We start from the raw sequence: 20,713 nt of genomic DNA on the forward strand, positions 1-20,713 counted from the left end.
AGGAAGAGTGCTAGAATCAGATCTAAGTACAGGCTCAATCAACTCTCACATGACCGCATATATATGCGGCACCAGGAAATAAATGAATACGTTCAACTCCTGCAGAGAGCTGGGGAGTCTTAGTGGCTTGCAAGGAGACTGTCCCTGGAGCCCAAAGAGGGCATCAGTGAGGGCAAAGGAAGCCCTGAAGAGACTGGAGGCACAGTGCAGCTTTCTTTAGGCTGCTCAGCCTCCTTGCCTAACAGCTGACGTGTGGGGTAGCACAGCAGCCGCCGCTTTTCCCCGTGCCTTCCAGCCGGCCTCAGAGCTACAATTCTAGTTGTGGATGTTTTTGGATACAGATTGTAGACAGGGCATTTAAAGGGTGGTTGAAGGGTGCTCCCCCATGTACATGGGAGGCCGCCTGCAGAGGGTTTGGCTGGTCATGTTGCCTAGTTCAGAAAACGCCTCCCAAAAATTTTGTTGTTTCATTGCTAATTTTAAAAGGACTAAACTGCTGTTTAAAATTGTTTTTATTTTTGCCATTTTTGCCTGCTGCCTCGTCAGAGCATTTATTCCGCAATATAAACGTTTTAGCGATAATAAAGTAAAATAAAGGATTGTGTTTTCAGCCACTGCCACACAGCACTGGTTGCATTTTCCTGAATCAGGCCCACTTTATGGTTGCAACAGCGACTTAGCAGTGTATTTAAAAGCTCATATTTGGTCAGGTTTCTACCAATCTAATTTATACAATCTACTTTCTCTTAGCAAATTGTCTTTAATGAGCTAGGCAGGCAAGGCAGCTTTCATCAGAGGACAGTTATGCTCTGAACACCTCGGGGCAGAGGGTTATTTATTTATTTATTTATTTAGTCAGCCTGTTTGTTCCCAGAATTTTTTCCAGGATGGATGTGGGTTAGAAAAACTCAAGCATTCAGGCAGTTAGTATTTCACACAGAGCAGATTCTGGAGAAAGCATTCTAGGAACATTAAGAACATTAATTGAGGGCTATAACTGTTACTGCAACTGAATTAAATAAGCAGATGCATGTGGTCTGAAGCTGGAAAAGAGCAGAGCATCTGCACATTATTACAGCCTGTGGTCGGGAGCCTACATACCATTCTTTTGTTTGCCTTATAAGGGGAGCGGTGTGTGGTGTAATGGTGCTAAGCATGAAAGGGCTTTTCCTCTGGGATTTTACATGTGGCCATTGCCTATGCGCCTATTTCTGTATGCATCTGGAATGTTGGCCAGGCTGCAAGGTAGTCTGAATATTAATTCATCTTACATTTCTGAAGCATTTTCATGGTAAATAGATGACAAAGCCATTGATTGTCCCGACTGCTAGCTGAGCATTACGTTTCCAATTACACACATGATTCTGTTTTATGTTTAGCAGACTAGAGCATAATTCGGTGGAAAAGATAAAATGTCTCTTTCTCCCCTGCTCCTTGTCCTCTTCCCTCAAAGGAAAAACGACAACATTGCAGACCAGCAGTGCCCTCCGGCATGCTTAGTTCTGCAGCTCAAAATTTGACATGCTCAAAGGCAGGCATAGATTTACACGTCTCCTTTCCTCATATGATTGCTAAAAGGGTATTGCTATATCCAGGAGACAGTGAATGTGCTATACTTGTATCTTGTCCATCCTTTAAGGAGTTCTGAGTGGCATTTTAGTTTCACAACAACCCTGTGAGGTAGATAGGGTTGCCATATGTTCTCTTTTTCCAGAACACAGTCTTTTTCTCATGGGTATGTAAAATGAGAGTCGTCATAGTGATCCATAGTTAAAGGTAGAAGTTGGCAAATGTGTCCTCTTTTTTGCTCTTCAAAATATGGCAGCCCCAGAACTTCAGTGAACATCAGTGTCATGTCTTGGGCTATCTGTCTATCTATCTATCTATCTATCTATCTATCTATCTATCTAAGCCAATGCACAAGTCACTGTACCTCAAGTCACTGGCTGTCAGTTGTCACTGCTCATCTGTTTCATAATGCAGAAGAGTTGTTAAGCAGGTGCGCTAACAGTGGTGCATGCAGCACATCTGGAATTTGTGTGGAACTCCAGTGCCTGTAAGCAGAGTGACAAGTGTTTTGGCTGCCATGTAATATGGGAAGCAGTCCTCTTAAAAAAGGAGGTGGGGGGGGGGGGAGAAACCAGTATGTATGAGCAGTAGTCAACAAAATAGTTTCACTAGTGCAAACATTAGCACTAGCACTGTGGGATTCCTCACCCCTGCACACACACTATACCTGTGGTTCCCATCCAGTGGTCCACAAACCCCAGGGGGTCTGTGTAACCCACCCAGGGGGTCCGTGGCACATATTCAACAACTGTCCAGTATATCCCATTGGGAGGGGGGGCTGTGTTCTTGCATGGGTCATGTGGCTCACATGGGAGCATGGCCCGGAAAACACACGTCCCAGTTTTGCATTGTGACATGTTGAAGGGTATGGTGGCATCATTCACATAACAAAAACTACCACAGAGATATCAGTGTTTTCAAAAGAAGGGGTTCTATGGCCTGGGTTTTCAAAAAAACGGGTTTGCAGTACTTAGCCCACTGGGAACCACTGCTCTGTTCCATTCCTACATCTGCTCCGGAGGGTTATGGGGAAACCCAGAAGAGATTTAGGGGCCACACAGGGAAAGCAGAGGGGGATATCATTCGATTGCACGGGGAGAATTCCTTGGGCTGACAGAACAATCTGCTTAACACTGCATTGAATACAAGCCTGTATGTCACAAGGCCTTTAAAAGGTAAAGGTAAAGGGACCACTGACCATTAGGTCCAGTTGTGGCCGACTCCGGCGTTGCAGCGCTCATCTCGCTTTATTGGCCGAGGGAGCCGGCGTACAGCTTCCAGGTCATGTGGCCAGCATGACTAAGCTGCTTCTGGCGAACCAGAGCAGCACATGGAAACACCGTTTACCTTCCCGCCGGAGCGGTACCTATTTATCTACTTGCACTTTGCCCAGGGACCGAGCTACAGGAGCTCACCCCGTCGCGGGGATTCGAACCACCGACCTTCTGATTGGCAAGTCCTGGGCTCTGTGGTTTAACCCACAGCACCACCCGCGTCAAGGCCTTACCTTGGCCAGAATATTAATCCTGCTGACCATACATGGATGGTGGAGAGGAGACCAGCACACTCTATTATGTTACAAAGACATGGGCTTTGTTTTTCTGTTCCTTATTTGTTTATTTAAGATGGGAACAAGAAAGTTGTGGAAAGCAGCTCCTGGGCTGTAACCCACATTACAGCTCTAATATGCTTAAAACAGAAATTGGCAAACACATGCTCTTGCATTACATTCAAAACAGTGAAAACATAAGGCTAACATGTTCTGTCTCATCAGCAAACAGGCTCTCTCCTTAACAGTCATGTGTCCTGCTGCCACATCAAACATGATGGTGCGCAGTGAGGTAAGTTAGGGAAATGACTGGGTTTCGCTCCCATTCCCCATACACTCTTTTTGGAGTTAAAAAATTAGCTGCCTCATCCCCACTTTATAGCTGAACTAGCAAGCGTATGTTTTAATAATAAACTCAACACATGACTGGTTTGGTCCTGGAGGTCCCCCAGCTGTGATCTCCACCCATATGGCAATTTGTAGGTTTAAATACACTTTCTCATCCAGCCCATAATCTACATGTGGATGCACATCTTCAGCTGCTGTCTCAGGCCACTAGCCCTGCTCATCTTGGTGTATCGTGGGTGACTACCTGCAGCCAAGGATCAGAGTGTTTCAGTATGTGTGTATATAATTAAAAGTATATCTAACAAAGGTGTGAATCAGTTAAATAATTTATTAATCAATTTTAAATGATATATTGAGTTGTTCCTGTCTTTAAAATAGGAAACAAACTTCCAGGGCTACTCATTTCATGCCTGGCATTTTGCAGTGTGTGGCAATGTGTGTCCAACTGAAAATCATAACTGCACTGCCACCTGCTGTTTTAACAGGGGGTTAAAAATTTAAAGCACTACTATCACATACTTAGCAATTTTAAAATCATCATCATCATCTTTATTTATACCCCACCCATCTGGCTGGGTTTCCCCAGCCATTCTGGGCGGCTCCCAACAGAATAATAATAATAATAATGAAGCGATAAAATATCAAACATTAAAAACTTCCCTAAACAGGGCTGCCTTCAGATGTCCGAAGGTACATATGATCTGCACCAAAAAGTTGTGGTGCAGAATTCTGCTCAGGATTCCAGCCATCTACGGTACATCTGCTTCCACAATACTCCCTTCCATTTCCTACCCCACAACAGACAACTAGCATTTATTTGACAGCCAACTTCATTGGATTGTTTTCTTCCCTGTTACTTATTTGGAGACGTATTAATACTATTTTTTGTAGTTTTCATTTACATTTCATATATATATTGTACACACACACCAGCAACAATACCACCACTGGGACACATTATTATTCTTTGGTTTAGACTTCGTCTGACCCTTATGTTTCCCTCCCCTTATGGTCTTGATTTATCGGCTATTTTAAAATGAGGCTGCATTTTAAATTGCATTTTAACCTGTATTTTAAATTGGTCCCCCCCCATTATGTTTTTACTGTGATTTTATTGGTGTGTGGCCGACACTGGGGTTGTGGAGCTCATCTCGTTTTACTGGCTGAGGGAGCCGGTGTACAGCTTCCGGGTCATGTGGCCAGCATGACGAAGCCTATTCTGGCGAACCAGAGCAGCGCACGGAAACGCTGTTTACCTTCCCACTGGAGCGGTACCTATTTATCTACTTGCACTTTGAGGTGCTTTCGAACTGCTAGGTTGGCAGGAGCGGGGACCAAGCAACGGGAGCTCACCCCGTTGCTAATCCCCTGGTCTTGCGCTGAACTTGATCCAACGAAGTCCAACAATCTTGATCTGATGAAGAAGAGCTGGGCATTTGGGGGCTGGCGTGGCTGGTTTTAAATCCCCCTGGGAGCAGTCCTGAGGGAAGCCTGATTGTTCCCTCAAGCCCGTCCCTGGACAGCCCAGCCCTCTGCGCCAGCCTGCCATTGGCCAATTTGGCAGGCTGATGCAGAGCAGGATTTCAAGGCGGGAGCATGAGCCGAAGCTCATGCTCCAGCAGGTATCAGATCCCGACCCTAAGCCCTGCATTGTTGGCAGGAGGGGAGGCCTTGTGGGTAAGCGGACTTATCTTACAATGTAGCACATTAGTCTTCAGCTGGTAGGTGTGGATCCACTACCAGGTCGCAGTGTAATCTAAGGTAGGTCACAACAGCAGCACTGCCACTATATAAATATATTGAGAAAGAAAGAAAGAAAGAAAGAAAGAAAGAAAGAAAGAGAGAAAGAAAAGGTAAAGGGACCCCTGACCATTAGGTCCAGTCATGGACGACTCTGGGGTTGTGGCGCTCATCTCGCTTTATTGGCCGAGGGACCCATCGTACAGCTTCCGGGTCATGTGGCCAGCATGACTAAGCTGCTTCTGATGATCCAGAGCAGTGCACGGAAACACCGTTTACCTTCCAGGAGCAAGGCCCGAGCAACGGGAGCTCACCCCGTTGTGGGGATTCGAACCACCAACCTACTGATCAGCAAGCCCTAGGCTCTGTGGTTTAACCCACAGTGCTACCCCAAACTGGGTCCCCAAATGCATGTTTGAGATCAAGTTACTCTGTGATATCATAATCTAAATCAAAGCAAGCTGTGGGACCACTAGGTTCAGTTACAGATAGGTAGCCGTGTTGGTCTGCCATAGTCAAAACAAAAAATTTTTTTTCTTTCTAGTAGCACCTTAAAGACCAACTAAGTTAGTTCTTGGTATGAGCTTTCGTGTGCATGCACACTTCGTCAGATACACAGTGTATCTGACGAAGTGTGCATGCACACAAAAGCTCATACCAAGAACTAACTTAGTTGGTCTTTAAGGGACCACTAGGTGTCAGTGTTCTCTAAGGCCCCAATACAACAAGGAAAAAAAACACCCTTGTTAGACTAAGAATCCTATATATAAGAAAGCTTGAGTTTTCAGGCAAATTCTCCAGCTCCCCATGCGCTAATGTTATACATTTATAACATGGGTGTACAGAAAAACATGACCCCCATTTTAAGAAGTGAGACCTTCATTTCCTTATTTCTTTGGAAACACCAGAAGAAGCTTCATTACTTTCATTCATGATCACATGGCTGAGAGAATTCATTGCTTTAAGAAGCTGCTGTAAATGACCTCTAGAAAAGCACCACCGCTTTCCATTAGTAAGAAAACATTATGGTTTTGTATACATCAATGGTGTGCCTGCTGATTCACTAAGATAAGCAGTCCTGGTCACTTCATCATTTTCTAAAGGATATGGGAAAACTAGGAAGAGCACCCAAAATTAATTCCTTCCATATGAGTGAAAAGCCAGCATGATCCAGTCTTTCTGTGCTATCAGTTTTTTTATTCAGTCAGTGTGCATACTTTCCCTTTAGTTGCACATATTTTGAACAATTCCTTCAGAGTACAGTATGTTGTATCTTGGTACAGTAATTCATTTATTGCCATTGTAATTGTTGTGCCGAATATGGTCACAGGCACGTAGTGTGTTGTGAGTAATCCTGAGCCACACAATTTCTCTCTCCATACTTAAATAATTTTGTAAACCACTGTCTACTTTTATTTTCTATTTTCTATACTCTTTCTAGTGTCCAATCACCGGTTTTTAAGCTTCTCAGAATTTTGCAATGCAGTTCTCAGCTCAGAAAATGTATCAAAATGCAAATAAAAATGCATATCTTTAGTTAAAATGCATACAACAGTGCACATTTTAGGGTGTGTGCAAAGCTGTATATGACAGAATAAAATGCATACAAAACTTAGAATAGTTTGTGAAAATTCGTTAAGAATAATATTTTTGTGCATGCGTTTTAGATTGATGTGGAGACAGGATGGTACAGATTTATGCCTGAACACATGAGAAAAGGTCACATGCTGGAAACAAGCTGGTCTGTCCATCTCTTACTCCTGCATAGCAAGAATAACATGCCCCCCCCCAATCTATTAGACACAGGTTACATTATGCCAGCAGCATTTGGGCAAGTTGCTTCAGATACTCTGTAACATTTGAAAGTGCAAGATTGCTCCTAAAGAAGGAACCCCTCTTGCAAAATGTGTTCTGCTGCAGTAAATTTAATGGGCCACAATTTTGAGGACTAGTTTCTCCTCCTTGCATTCTTTTCAGTTTCTTGTGTTCCTCCTGTTTGTTATGTGAAAACAGCTGCCAGCTTTAGGGGGAAGCAGATGGGCAATGAATGGCGTGATTCAAACAAATTGGTCACATTTATGCACAGTTCTGTACAGCATCCGAGTTTAAAACAAGAATCAAAAAAGTATCTTTCAGGAGTTGATTTTGCCTGGTTTTAGCCAGGTTCATTCCTGCTATTGTCAGAGATATTTTTTTTAGGTTGATATTTAATTAATGTATTATCTGCAGTGGAGGCTGGTCCATTAGGGTGAACGAGGGCACTGCCTCGCCAACCTTGGTTTGCCCTCAATCAGTCCTCATCTGGTTCCTGCTAAGTGGGTGAACCCTGACAGTCATCCACCTTCTGCTCCCTGGTGTCAATTTTGCCCTTATAGACCTCAGCAGGGAGGAAGATGGGGACAGAGATAGAATCAGTTGGCTCTGACTGTCTTTTGCTTTGGCTCCACCTATGATTGGCCTCCCTGCCTCCTACCCTAACAGTTCCAAGGGCACTGCCACCCAAAAGCTTTGGATGCCGTGTCCAGAAGGCAAGGTAAACATGAATCAATCAAAAGAAAAGGGAAGTGACTGTTTCTTCATATGGCTCATAAGTGACCTTTGAAACTCAGCTACAGGCCAAGGCACATTCCAATAGTATAATTAGGCTTCAGGAAGCATAAAGCCAGCTGCAAGGAATATCAGTGGTTAGGGGATCCATCCAATTACTGATGAAGCCATGATCTTAGACCGGGGTGGACAGCCTGGGGTGCAGCCTGCGTGCTAATTTCATGTAGCCCACACCCTAATTTCATCTGGGTGGTATGGAGGGGGGAGGGGGTGGCAAGGAGAGAAAGGGGTGCCTGCCCATATTTGGCTTCAGCCCTGCCCATCATGTTCCCCATCCTTCTCTTAGGCCATGGGAAGCTGGGTGTGATTCAAAAGGCAGGCATCCCAAAACAAACAGAACAATTGACCATTGTGGGAGAAAGGAGAACTTGGCTAGAAGGATTAGGAAGAAGTTTCTGATGGTAAGAGTAGAACAGACTTCTTTGGAAGGTGCTGGACTCTCCTTCATTGCAGGTTGTTACGCAGAGGTTGGGTGGCCATTTGTCAGGGATTTTTGGCTGTAGTTCCTGCATTGCAGAGGATTGGACTAGATGACCCTTGGGATCCCTTCCAACTCTGCAGTTCTATGTTTTTTAAATCTGGTGTGGCTGAGCTACTTTGTCCAGCAACACATCCCTCGCTTCTACCTGCCTGTGATTTTCTTCCCTTCCTTTGCTTTCTTGCTGTTTGGCACCATGATTTGCATGACCAATGTTTGATACACATTCTGAAAAAAATATGTGGCCGACAGACTGAGGATTTCAATATTTGGGTGAAACTTCCTTATGGCCTAAAACTGAGATGGGGGGAGGGGGAGAGGTTTGTGGAGGCGAGCATTCCAGCAATTCCCTCTTGATAGTGTGTGTTGTAAACACAAACTGCTCTCTCACAGTTTTCAGCACAAAAACAACAATGACAATTTAATATATGTTTTGAAAACACCCTCCTGTGTTTTTAACTGGGAATCCTCTGTCCTGGGCAGAAGCAATGCTCCTGCATTCTCTCTGGAGAGGATCTTGGCATTTTTGAGAGCAACATCTTGAAGGAATGTGGCCTCTGGCATCAGAACAGGACCTGACATTCCAGCCTTGCATCCAAGAATGTGGACAGAGTGTTCGCTCCTAGATCCTGGCACACGAGTTCATTCACCTTCTCTGCACTGTGCTAGGAGATGGGAGGGATATTGCTGGATAGGGTGATGGGCTTGAATTGGAGAGACTGGAGGGGTGCTGTAGATTTTTAGGTGGAGATGCCTGTCTTTGTCCAGCTATGAGCGAGCACTGGTGATCTGCCAGATATTCAAATCCTTCCTCCACGTCTGGAACTCTTGAACATTTTTCCTAGTGTGGGTTACACACTGGTTGGGAAATTGCTTCCCAACCATCTAACTTGCTCCTATTTACAATTGCATAAAATCTCCCTTGTGTGGCAACGGCAATTGCTACGTGGAATGTAATGTTGGGAGGGAAAACTAAGGGCATTTTCAGTTCTTAAGTGATGGAAACTCAGAGTCTAGTTTATTTATCCATGTCTCTACGTACTTCCATTAAGCTCTCTAGGGAACAACTGGCAGGGTGCAGACCTTAGCGTGACTTCAGATGTATCCTGTTTTAGGATTTCATTCAAAAATGTAACCAGGCCATTTGGGGTAGCTGTATTGCGAAAGTGTTGTGAGAGGATTCTTCAGAGATAGGCAAAGCCAACTTTTGGCTTAAATCCTTTCTTTCCTCCAGTGATCTTCTCATCTAGCTGCCACAGCATGCCTCTCATAAGCAGTCGTTTCTCATCGTTACAGAGCCAACTACAAGTGCGAGATAATTACTCTACCCTTCACAACACACCCCTTGGAAATCAGCATATTATCTATTTATTTTTAAAACACTTTTCCCATAACTTGAGTTGTGTCGGCATTACAGGATATTCTTGTTGAATTTGGTGCGATTTTGTTTTTACATTCCTTTCTGAACATTTGCATTCTTGTTGCCTGTTCCTTCCTGTGTTCTTTGTACATGCTGCACATTTTCAGATGGTGAAATCAGCACATAAGAATGACTTTTTGCTGGTTCAAATCAATGGTCTGTCCATCTATCTGGTTCAGCATGACATTTCCAGCAACAATTAGTTATCTGCACCTGGAAAATTCAACAACCAGGTCATGCTGGTGGTAGGCAGCTCCTGTTGTTTCTTTCTGGAGCTGGTATGGAGAAGTCCTTGGAACATAAAGATTCCAATTAGTTAACATGGCAAAGAGCTCTTGAAAGACTTAGCACTCAGAATTTCTTTTAGGATATATATCAGGGGTGTGAAATATTTTTCAGCCTTCCCAGTGGGCAGTCATGGATGTGGCTTCTACCTTTGTACACATTTTCTCCAGGAAAAAGCACTTGAAGATGGTACACAACAGGTGAGGAATGTGGCCTGGGGAGAAAAGTGTGGCCTAAGGACAACCCAAAGGCCTGGCTAGAGAGGCCTACATCTGGCCCACAGGCCTGAGTTTCCCCACCCCTGATATACCCCATGGGTGGCCGGCATGCGACACGAGTGCCAGAAGTATTAATGTCAGCAGTATTTATGGCATTTCCAGACAGGACCGGGAGAAACCTGGCTTTGGACCCTGCCAAGACATAAATGTGCAGCCTGCGCTCAGTGGCGTAGCGTGGGTTGTCAGCACCCGGGGCAAGGCAAGTAATTTGCGCCCCCTAACCCGTGGATTTGCGCCCCCTAACCCGTGGATTTGCCCTAACCCCAGATGTTGCGCCCGGTGCGTCCGGCCCCCCCTGCACCCCCCACGCTACGCCACTGCCTGCGCTAGTCAGTGCCTTGCCAACTGTGCTGTGGCCTGCTCTGCAGCTCAGTAAACTAGAAGCAAAAATGGGTCCACACTCCAAAATGAGGCAGGGGTTGAATATGTACGGTCATGCACACTAGAACAGCATTATCCACTCACGTTTTTCCATTTGACTTGTGGTATGCACTCTGAGGCCAGCATATAACTGAGAGCATGGTCAGCCTTCAGGTAAAAGTCAGGGGCTCTTGAAATGTTGTTGGCTTTCAACCGCCCATCATCCCTGACCATTGACCATGCTGGCTGGGGCTGATGGGAACGGGAATCTAGCAACATCTGGAGGGGGCACAGGTTCCCCATTTTTGGGGTACAGAGTTGGCAAGAGGCCTTTGATCCTTTCTGGCACTTTGAATAATCGACCCAGCCCAAATGACGGCCACCAATTTATTTATTTATTTAAACGATTGCACCCACAGGTGATGAAACGCACCAGCACTGGACCTTAATGTCTGGAGGAGATTGACCATTTCCTTAGCATAAATCATACCCCCCCCACCGATTTAGAATTCCTAGGCTTCTGCTATGATTCACTAATTCGGCTGAAAACAATGTGAAGCTGGATGGATGGGAAGGTCAAATAAATATGAATTAGAAATGATTTCAATTCCAAAGAAAGAAAGAAGGAAACCTCACATTTATTGCAGCCAGGCTGTGCTTGGAGAACAAATTGCTTGGCTGCTTTCTGCATTTCTCAGGCTCAGCCCCAGCTGCAGATGACACACCCCATACTTCCCACAGGTTCCTCATTCCTCTCACCTGATCTGCTTTGTGAGGCAAAGGTTGACACTTGATTGAGTTTCACAGCTTTTTTTTTTAATGTCATCTGAGTTGCCAACTTTTATTACTGGCTTCAGTCCTGTGCCTTTTAAGAAGAACTGTCTGTGCAGCCATTAGCAGATTATCATGCTTATCTCCACGCTTCCATCTCCCGATTCCTCCATGGTCAAACCGCTGTCGGAAGGTGTAAAGGCAGGGAGGAGAAACCTGTGGCCTTTCAGGTGTCACTGAGCTGCCACTCCCATCAGCCCTAGCCAGCAGGGCCAGTGGCCAGGGATGATGGGAGTTGTAGTTCAACAGCTTCAGGAAGTCCACAGGTTCCCCACTGCTGGTGCAGGGAAAACCTAGGCCATTTTTCTTGTAGCCAGTTGGAAATTCTACACAGTGTCACTGGTATATGGAACACAATGGTGCCCATTTTCAAAGCGCAAAGAGGAACTTGAAGTATGGTGCATTTGGGCACATTTACCATGCGGACATAAATTGGTTTAGGATTATAGAAGATATGTATAAACTTGCAACACATGAACAAGTTGAATATAAACATAGATTTGCCATGGACAAATTCAACGATATTTGGAAATTCTTTGCATATTACACTGTACATTATTCGATAAAGTTCAGGATAAGTATAATAACAATAACAATCTTGTAAGTGTGTGTGTGTGTGTGTGTGTGTGTGTCTGTCTGTGTGTGTGTGTGTGTGTGTGTGTGTGAGAGAGAGAGAGAGAGAGAGAGATTCATTCTCTCGTCCCCCACCCCCTCTGTGGAATGGTCTTGCTGCATGCAGATCTCTAACAGAGAATTGTCAGCATCCTCACCAAAGTACAATTCTCAGGATCTTTTTGCAGACTCCACGGCAGTTAAACTGGTATAAAACGGATACAGGTTTATAGGTGTTTAGATAAGCCCTTAGGTTTCTCCCTGCAAGAGATTAGGGAAGGCTGCAGAGGACTGGAGGTGCAATATTCTGCAAATTGATAAGCACCCTTGGCTGCTTTGTTTAATATCAGAGGTCAGCAAACTTTTTCAGCAGGGGGCCGGTCCACTGTTCCTCAGACTTTATGGGGGGCCGGACTGTATTTTTTTTTGGGGGGGGAATGAACGAATTCCTATGCCCCACAAAGAACTCAGAGATACATTTTTAAAAAGTACACATTCTACTCATGTAAAAACACCAGGCAGGCCCCACAAATAACCCAGAGATGCATTTTAAATAAAAGGACACATTCTCATGTAAAAACATGCTGATTCCCGGACTGTCCGTGGGCTGGATTTAGAAGGCGATTGGGCCAGATCCGGCCCCCGGGCCTTAGGTTGCCTACCCATGGTTTAGCTAGTATTGCCTGCTGGACTGGAGAAGACTAATACTCCAAATGCATGCAAAACAAGTGAAAATGTGATCAAAGCCAGTTTCAAATTTCCAAAGTGCAAGGGGTTCTCGCCCTCTCCTAAAGAGGTCAGCTACCTGAAATCTGGTGAGATGGCAGGCTCTATTAAGTCAGTGTTTATATAAACAGCATCTGAAGCAGGCCTTCGTCACTATCAACATGCACAGCACTTTCTAGTGTGGAAGAGGACAGGCTCTTGCTCCAAGGAGCTTACAATCTTTTTTAAAAAGGGGGAGCCACTACCGAAAAGGCTCTCCTTTTATTTGTCACCTTTAAACAAATCTCTGCAGGCTGCAGGGTAACCAGAAGGCAAACATTTGTGTTTTCACAAGACAGTGTACATTTATTCATTTACTGTAATGGATTTATGTCCAGCCTTCCTTCTCCAAGGAACCCAGGGCGGCAAACAACAGATACACAGTATAAAAGCAACAATGAAGCAAAAACATTGCAAAACAAATCCTCACTTGGCCATGAAGCTCACTGGACCTCAGCCAGTCACTGCCTCTTGGCCTAACCTACCTCACAGGGTTGTTGAGCAACTTGGAGAAAAAGGTGGAATATAAGTGCAATAAATAAATTAAATAAATAGAGCCTTCTGGTGTAGCGAAAGAGCATTAACGGGCCTCTTTTATGGGATTCCTGTTTCCATTGGCTTAGAGGTTTGATTTTCAAATGTTTTATTTTTATTTTGGAAGCGTTTCTTCAAGAATGGGAGCAGGGAGCTGAAAGAAAAAGCTCGCCTGCTATTTTTCCAGTTTATTTCATTTTCTCAGAATTTCCTCTCTTGCTTTCTATTCCAACCTCCCCCCCCTTTCAGATTCAACATTTTTTGACAGCTGGAAAAAATAACATGTTTCCATTGCCATGGCAATGCACTTCTAAACCTTGGATGGGCTCTGAGGAATGCCAAGAGCTCCAGGCCATTCGGCAGCCTTTTGGGGAGAAGTTATTACAGTTTCCATAAAAGAACATACAGCTTTGTAAGCGGTTTTGGTGTCCACACTTCATCCATGCAGGTGGGCGGTTGTGCGCAGGGCCCTGACGGCAGCTTCAAAACCACATTATGGGATCATAAGACCGAGCGCCAAAAAGCATGGCATGACTTCAGGCTGGTTTTTATGCTAAAAGCAAAGACCTCATGTTAAGGCAATTAAAATGTGGGTGGGTATATTCTCCAGTGAGTGTCACTTTCCACACTTGGCATATTACGTTTATTTTTATGTCCCCAACACCTAACAACCCTCCAGGGTTTTATTGTACTTTTCCACCACCCATGGTTTTGAGCACGCCCAAGAGGATTGTAATTGAAGCCATATTGATACAATGGGGGAGCTATTGGAACAAGTGGCATGTCATTTCTATAGCTAGTACATCTCAGCACAGGTGCCGGTTTTAACTCGTGAATTCCTAAATGGCCCAGGGCCCAGGATTCCGGACTTAGGGAGTGAGAGCTCCAAGGTGAACCGACCTACGTGAAGATCTGGGTCTTCAACCAAAGCCCTGCTTTACAACTCTCTGCCATCTGATGTAAGGGATGTCATGTGGGACAGAGCCTTCTTGGTGCTTGCACCCAGCGTCTGGAATTCCCTTTCACAGAAAGTCCACTTGGCCTCTTCACTTCTCGATTTTCACTGTACTGTCATTGTTATTTCCAGAGGGTGTTTAAGAGAATGGTCACTTGAGTATGATCTGATGGTGCTAACTCTCCATATGAAGATAGGAATTTCCCTTATATTGGAGCCAGGTCATTGCTTTATCTAGTTTAGTACTGCCCACACTAACTGGTAGCAACCCTGCAGTGTTTCCTCAGTTCTACCTGGAGATGATAACAACAACAACAACAGCAGCAGTAAAGGTACCCCTGACTGTTAGGTCTAGTCATGGACGACTATGGGGTTGCGAGCTCATCTCGCTCTATAGGCTGAGAGAGCCGGCGTTTGTCCGCAGACAGCTTCCGGGTCATGTGGCCAGCATGACTAAGCCGCTTCTGGCGAACCAGAGCAGCGCACAGAAACGCCATTTATCTTCCCGTCGGAGCAGTACCTATTTATCTACTTGCATTTGACGTGCTTTCAAACTGCTAGGTGGGCAGGAACTGGGACCGAATAATGGGAGCTCACTCCGTCGTGGGGATTTGAACTGCTGACCTTCTGATCGGCAAGCCCTAGGCTTTGTGGTTTAGACCACAGTGCTACCCGCGTCCCTAATAATAATAATAATAATGTTTATACCCCGCCCATCTAGGTGGCTCCCAATAGAATATTAAAAATACGATAAATACATCAAACATTAAAAACTTTCCTAAACAGGGCTGCCTTCAGATGTTTTCTAAAAGTCAGGTAGTTGTTTATTTCCTTGACATCTGATGGGAGGGTGTTCCACAGGGCAGGTGTCATTACTGAGAAGGCCCTCTGCCTGGTTGCTTGTAACCTCGGCCCTCAGCACTGGACCTCAGTGTCCAGGCTGAATGATGAGGGTGGAGATGCTCCTTCAGGTATTTGAACCTGCAACCTTCTGATCACTCTCTCTTGCTGCTGTGTTTTCCTTTTTGAGGATTGTGCTACTGTTTCATGTTATCGTTTAAATAATGTGATAGTCTAGTGTCTTGTTTTGCGTTTACATTGGGATGTGTTAGCTACCTTGGGTGACAGAAAGGAAGGATCTAAAATATTTCCACACATAAAACTGCCTCAGCTTCAGGAAATGAGATCCACACGTAAGGTCCAACTTTGGCTGCCAACACCATCTAAAACAAGATGGCCAGAAAGAGCACTAACTCCCTCTTTATTTTGGCAGTTCCCTTCATGGCTTTTCCTCCCCAGCTGCAGCAGAGCATTTAGAAAACCAGTCAAGACTGTTTTCATCTTTGAAAGCTGGGAACCAGTAATCCCATTCACTCCAGTTATTGTTGGTTTAATTCCCCTGCTGTTGTTAACTCTTTATACAATGAACACTTCAATTTCATTTTGTGTAAGTTTTACTACTACGGTGGTGTCTTCTTCATCATTTATATTCACGCCACCTTGACATCCCCAGAAGAGATCAAAGATGAGACGCAAGTGTAAAAATGAATAAATAGTGATGTGTGTTTGGAAGAAAGTCCCATTGCCTCCTGTGAAACTTACTTTTTTAGAATAAAAAATGCTAATGGGCAGAGGAGTCCTATACAGTGGTACCTCAGAAGTCGAACGGAAACTCCTGCAGCCAATCGGACGTTCGGGTTCCAAAGAACGTTCGCAAACCAGAATGCTCACTTCCAGGTTTGCGGAGTTCGGGAGCCAAAATGTTCGACTTGCAAGGTGTTTGGGATCCAAGGTACGACAGTACTCACACTGCAGTGTTCCTGGAGATATGCCACTGCCACACTGGTGAAACGACCACAAAAATCTGGTGCATGCTCAACCCAAGAAGGGAGGAGACAACACAGAGCTGCCTGGCCCTAACGTTAGGCAGAGTGAGGCAACTGCCTCAGGTGGCAAAAGTTGGGGGAGTGGGAGTGGTAGCAGCAGTGCCCCAGCTGCTTCTCCGGAGGCCTCCCCCCCCCACTTAGAAGTCATTGCATAGAAGACATGGCCTGTGCTGCATCATCTAAGTTCATTTGCTGCCCTCCAAAAGGGCAATGGAAGAGACTGTTCTGTCACCAGTGCTGGAGGAAGGTTCATCTGCGAACCCATTCAGCTCCTATGCATCAAATGCTGGGAATGTATGAGTGTTTGCCATTTTTTCCTTTGCCTTAGGTGGCAAAATATTTTGGGCTAGCCCTGGGAAAACACCCCCCCCCCAGATGTAAAATGATAGGAATGTCCACAGCATCCTTGGAAATGCCATCACTGCATGCCAGCCAGTCTGTTCCACACACTTAGGCAGACAACAAGCTCGTGACAACTGAGACACACACCACTGCATCACAATAAACAAGATGACACCACAGTATCCCCACCCTGTCGGCCTTAGAGGCACAGTCCCCTACTGCATGTCCCCAGGCGTCCCATTCCCCACTCAGCAGTGCTACAAATCCTCCTCATGCTTCTCTCAGCCACTGTTTTGTGACCATGGAGCATAAAGGGGAGGAAGGAGAGGTCAGAGAACACAGTCCTCTCCCAGCTCCCTGGGCAGGACATCTGCAAACATAGCATACCGCCAACAGAGCTTAGTGTCTTTCTACAAAAGAACACTACAGGAAAGATCACTGACCTGGCCACAGACAAAATGTCAATACCATACTTCAACTGTCCTGTTTTTGGGAATCTGGTGCCATCTCTAGACTTATGAGCATTATGTCTTGAACTAGATGAGCAGAAATCAGTGCAGGATAGGAAAAAATGATGTTGCATTTAAATTATATAACCACCTTTCTATTATAAATCAAATTTTAAATGCATTTCAGAAGGTTGGCTGTGGCTGTTTTTTTTATATATATATAAAAAAATAGAAATGTATTGGCCAGAACACAAAATACTCAAGATTGCTTGAAGGTTAGGAAATCTGGCTGCCTGCATGGGCTATTTTGCTTATTGTAAAATCTTTCATTAATTTGAAAATACCTTTAAAAAACAGTTTGGGCTTTTAGCTGCAGATTTGTCCTGAATCTGAACTTGCCATATTTTAGAGCAGGTTGGGCATCTAATCTGGTCTACTTAGTGTGCTGAAGTCTTAAAACTGGGTCACCCTGCCCTTGTGGATGGCAAGTTATTAACCCTTTAAAAGGAGTATTCCTGATTCCATGCACAAGGAAGTGCATTCTCATCTTTTTCTAGGAATGAAACACGTGGGAATACTATTAACTTTAAAATACAAGTCATGTTAGCTATGCAATGTTTCCATCTTTGTCAGACATTGAGGCTCCTAAATCTGCCCACAAAGAGTCATCTGTGTTCCCATTTGATTCCCCACCCATCCTTCTACCTTCTCTGCAACCAATATTTGATTTCTAAAACCGGAAGGGGTGAGGTTTGTAGGCCTGGAAATCACAGGTCCTGTTATGTGTGTACAGTATCTGATGTGAGGTGCGTGGTGAGTGGGATTGCTTTTGTGGTCATCATTCAGTGATAAGAGAAATGGTATGTTCCCAGGATTGAAAAGAGATTTAGTCAGATGAAGCTCTGCATGGAAACTTGTGAGGGGCAAAACTTCCAGAATCTTATTCAGTAGCACAGCAGCTTCTAGAGATACATGCTCCCTATGTGGATATCTTATACCCAGTGGTGTAGCATGGAGGGGGCCACAGGGGCAGTTGACCCAGGCACAAAATTGTTTGGGGTGCAAAAATTTAACACCCAGTGCTGTCTCAATACAACTGCGCTCTTCTGTTGCTGGGCTCCGTTGAATACAGCTTCTCCATGTGAACCAGGAAGTGACCTCTCCAGACAGCGGAACGACTCTTGTGATCTCTGTGGCTGTGATCTCTTGGGTGACACAGACACCGTTAAGCAGTTGAATGCGCATGTATACTCTGTCCATTTCCCTGCCACCCACTCCTCCATGTGGCCCCGAGCACTGACAACCCATGCTACACCACTGCCCATACTGTTTTGGTGGTGGAGTGGAAAAATTTATTAACACCTTACAGACACCATTCAGCAGACATCAGCATGAGCTCTGATCACCAACACACGATGGTGTAAAAGATCATGTACACACTATACCTTTAAAACACAGTTGAAGCATATTCTTTCCCTCCAAGAATTCTGGGCACTGTAGGTTACTCCTCACAGAGTTACAATTCCCAGCAAGCCTTAACAAACTACAGCATCCAGAATTCTTTGAGGGGGGGAAATGTGCTTTAAAGTTATGGTGCATACAAAGCCCAAGGTAGAAGTAAAAAGGAAAGAACTATAGACTGGGAAAAGAGCAAACCTAGCAATCTCACTCTAAGTTTACTAAATTCATAGGTCAGGAAATGATTCCAGCATCTTTTGCACCTGGCTGATTCAGGAACTTCGTAACATGTATTTTAACTTTTTAGGAGGTGTTTATTCTAATGATGTTGCCTACAGGAACATCAACCAGTTGTATCTGAAAATACATTTTTGAGGCTTGTTGTTTTTGGGAAGAGCCTGGCTTCTTTGTGGGTGGGTGATTCTCTGAACCACCCCCTCAGAACGAGTCTCAGCATCTGTGGAAATACCCAAGAGCAGGTTCCTTTTCCTCCCAGACAAGGTGGGGCCACAAAAGCAGTCACTGCATATTGCTCAATGGACACCGAGCATTCAAAATATTCCAACCATTTTCCAGAGGTTAAGCAAACAAGGATTAAACCTGGGCCCAGCCTATGCCAGCACCAGCCTTTATTTAATAGAGGCAAAATAGCAGAGTATCCAGAGAATGTTCTCTTAACTGTGAGCAGAGCACAGAGCAGGCAAAAGATGGAGAGGAGATGATGAGGGACAGCAAAAATATTGGTGAAGGACAGCTTCCCAGACCTGAGGGTGGTTGACAAATATATAGGAAAAACAACCAGCCTCATCCTGTGCATTCCCATGAACATCTGGAAACATAAATTGTTGTTAACAAAAGGTACAGTTAGTCACCTGTCTGCTAGTGGATGGGAACTGGAGTCCAACACCTTCTGGAATAGTTGTATTATCAGCAGTCTCACAGCTGATTTAAACTAGTTGAGTCAAAGGTAACTGAGATGATTCAGAGACACTACTGAGGTGTCTCTCTCGCTGCTTGTTTAGCATATGTGCCACACCATATATTCACTAGATTAGCATAGCAAGCTAATAATAACCTTCCATTAAGAAAAACCCATTGGCATCTTTGCCTTTTCGTGGAATAGATGTTGCCACATACATTATAAAGATAAGCTCTGTTTCATTAATGAAATATGTGCAGAAGGCGAGAGGCTTTTAATTATGGATGTCTTCCCCCCACCCCACCCCACCAAGTCTCCTACATGTGGGCGGCAAAGGAAAAGAGGGTTGTTTCCAGCACATCTCTTGCAATGACTCTACCAAACTTTTCCATCCAGATGGAGACTTATGCACCAACATAGGCTTTTTAGACAAGCGCAAATAATTCAAAATTTCTAACCTGACCACAATGAGGTCCCAAAAGCATATACCTTCAACTCAAACATCTGAAAATCCAGTTTACAAAAACCACAGGATGCTGATAGCTGATCTCCCAGAACTGATATCAAGTGTCTTTTCTTGGCAATTTGCTACAAAGCCATAGTCAAGACCAGGATATTCCTTGCAGACACAGCAACCCCAGACTCTTGTAAGCTACGTATATAAGGGAGGGGCCTTTCTCATAGCCCTAAAAATAGGGTAAGAGACTCTCCACCTCAGCAAAGACCGACTAACAGCTTCCATCTGTGGGAAAGGCATGGTTAGGCCTGGAATGACTTCCAGGCATGGTTAGGCCTGGAATGACTTGTATAGCAACTTGGCTCTGGGCAAAGAGGGGCTGACTAATTTTCTTTGTGTAACAAGTAGAGTTGGCACCTTCCCCCCATCCCGACGGAGATTTAACAGTTGCATCACAGGCAGAAATCTAAAAAGTATTACTTTCCCATCATTGCAGCTCCAAGCCTGGAAAGGTTGTGCAAGTTGTATTTCTGACTTCTATACAGAAAATAAAGGCACACTTTCTGTGGTGGAAAACAAAGGTGCAAAACCAACTACACCCATACTGTTCTATATTGTTGCATGCCACCCCAATCTCCGAGCGGTGAGGGACTCCAAGGGCTCCTCCAGGGTTTGTGTTTCCTTCAGAATGGTATGTAGCTGAGCCTGTGGTGTCTTTATATCAAATACATTTTATTTATACATACATACAACCTGAGCCTAAATAAATCTGCCTGACATATATACACCAGCTTTAACCAGTCCCTCTGTGGAAGTGGACTTTTAAAGAAAGATAGATGAGCACAAACTGGGAGGAATCTAGTATTCCCTG

This window comes from Podarcis filfolensis (assembly GCF_964270895.1).
Source record: "Podarcis filfolensis genome assembly, chromosome: 5".
Taxonomy (NCBI): domain Eukaryota; kingdom Metazoa; phylum Chordata; class Lepidosauria; order Squamata; family Lacertidae; genus Podarcis; species Podarcis filfolensis.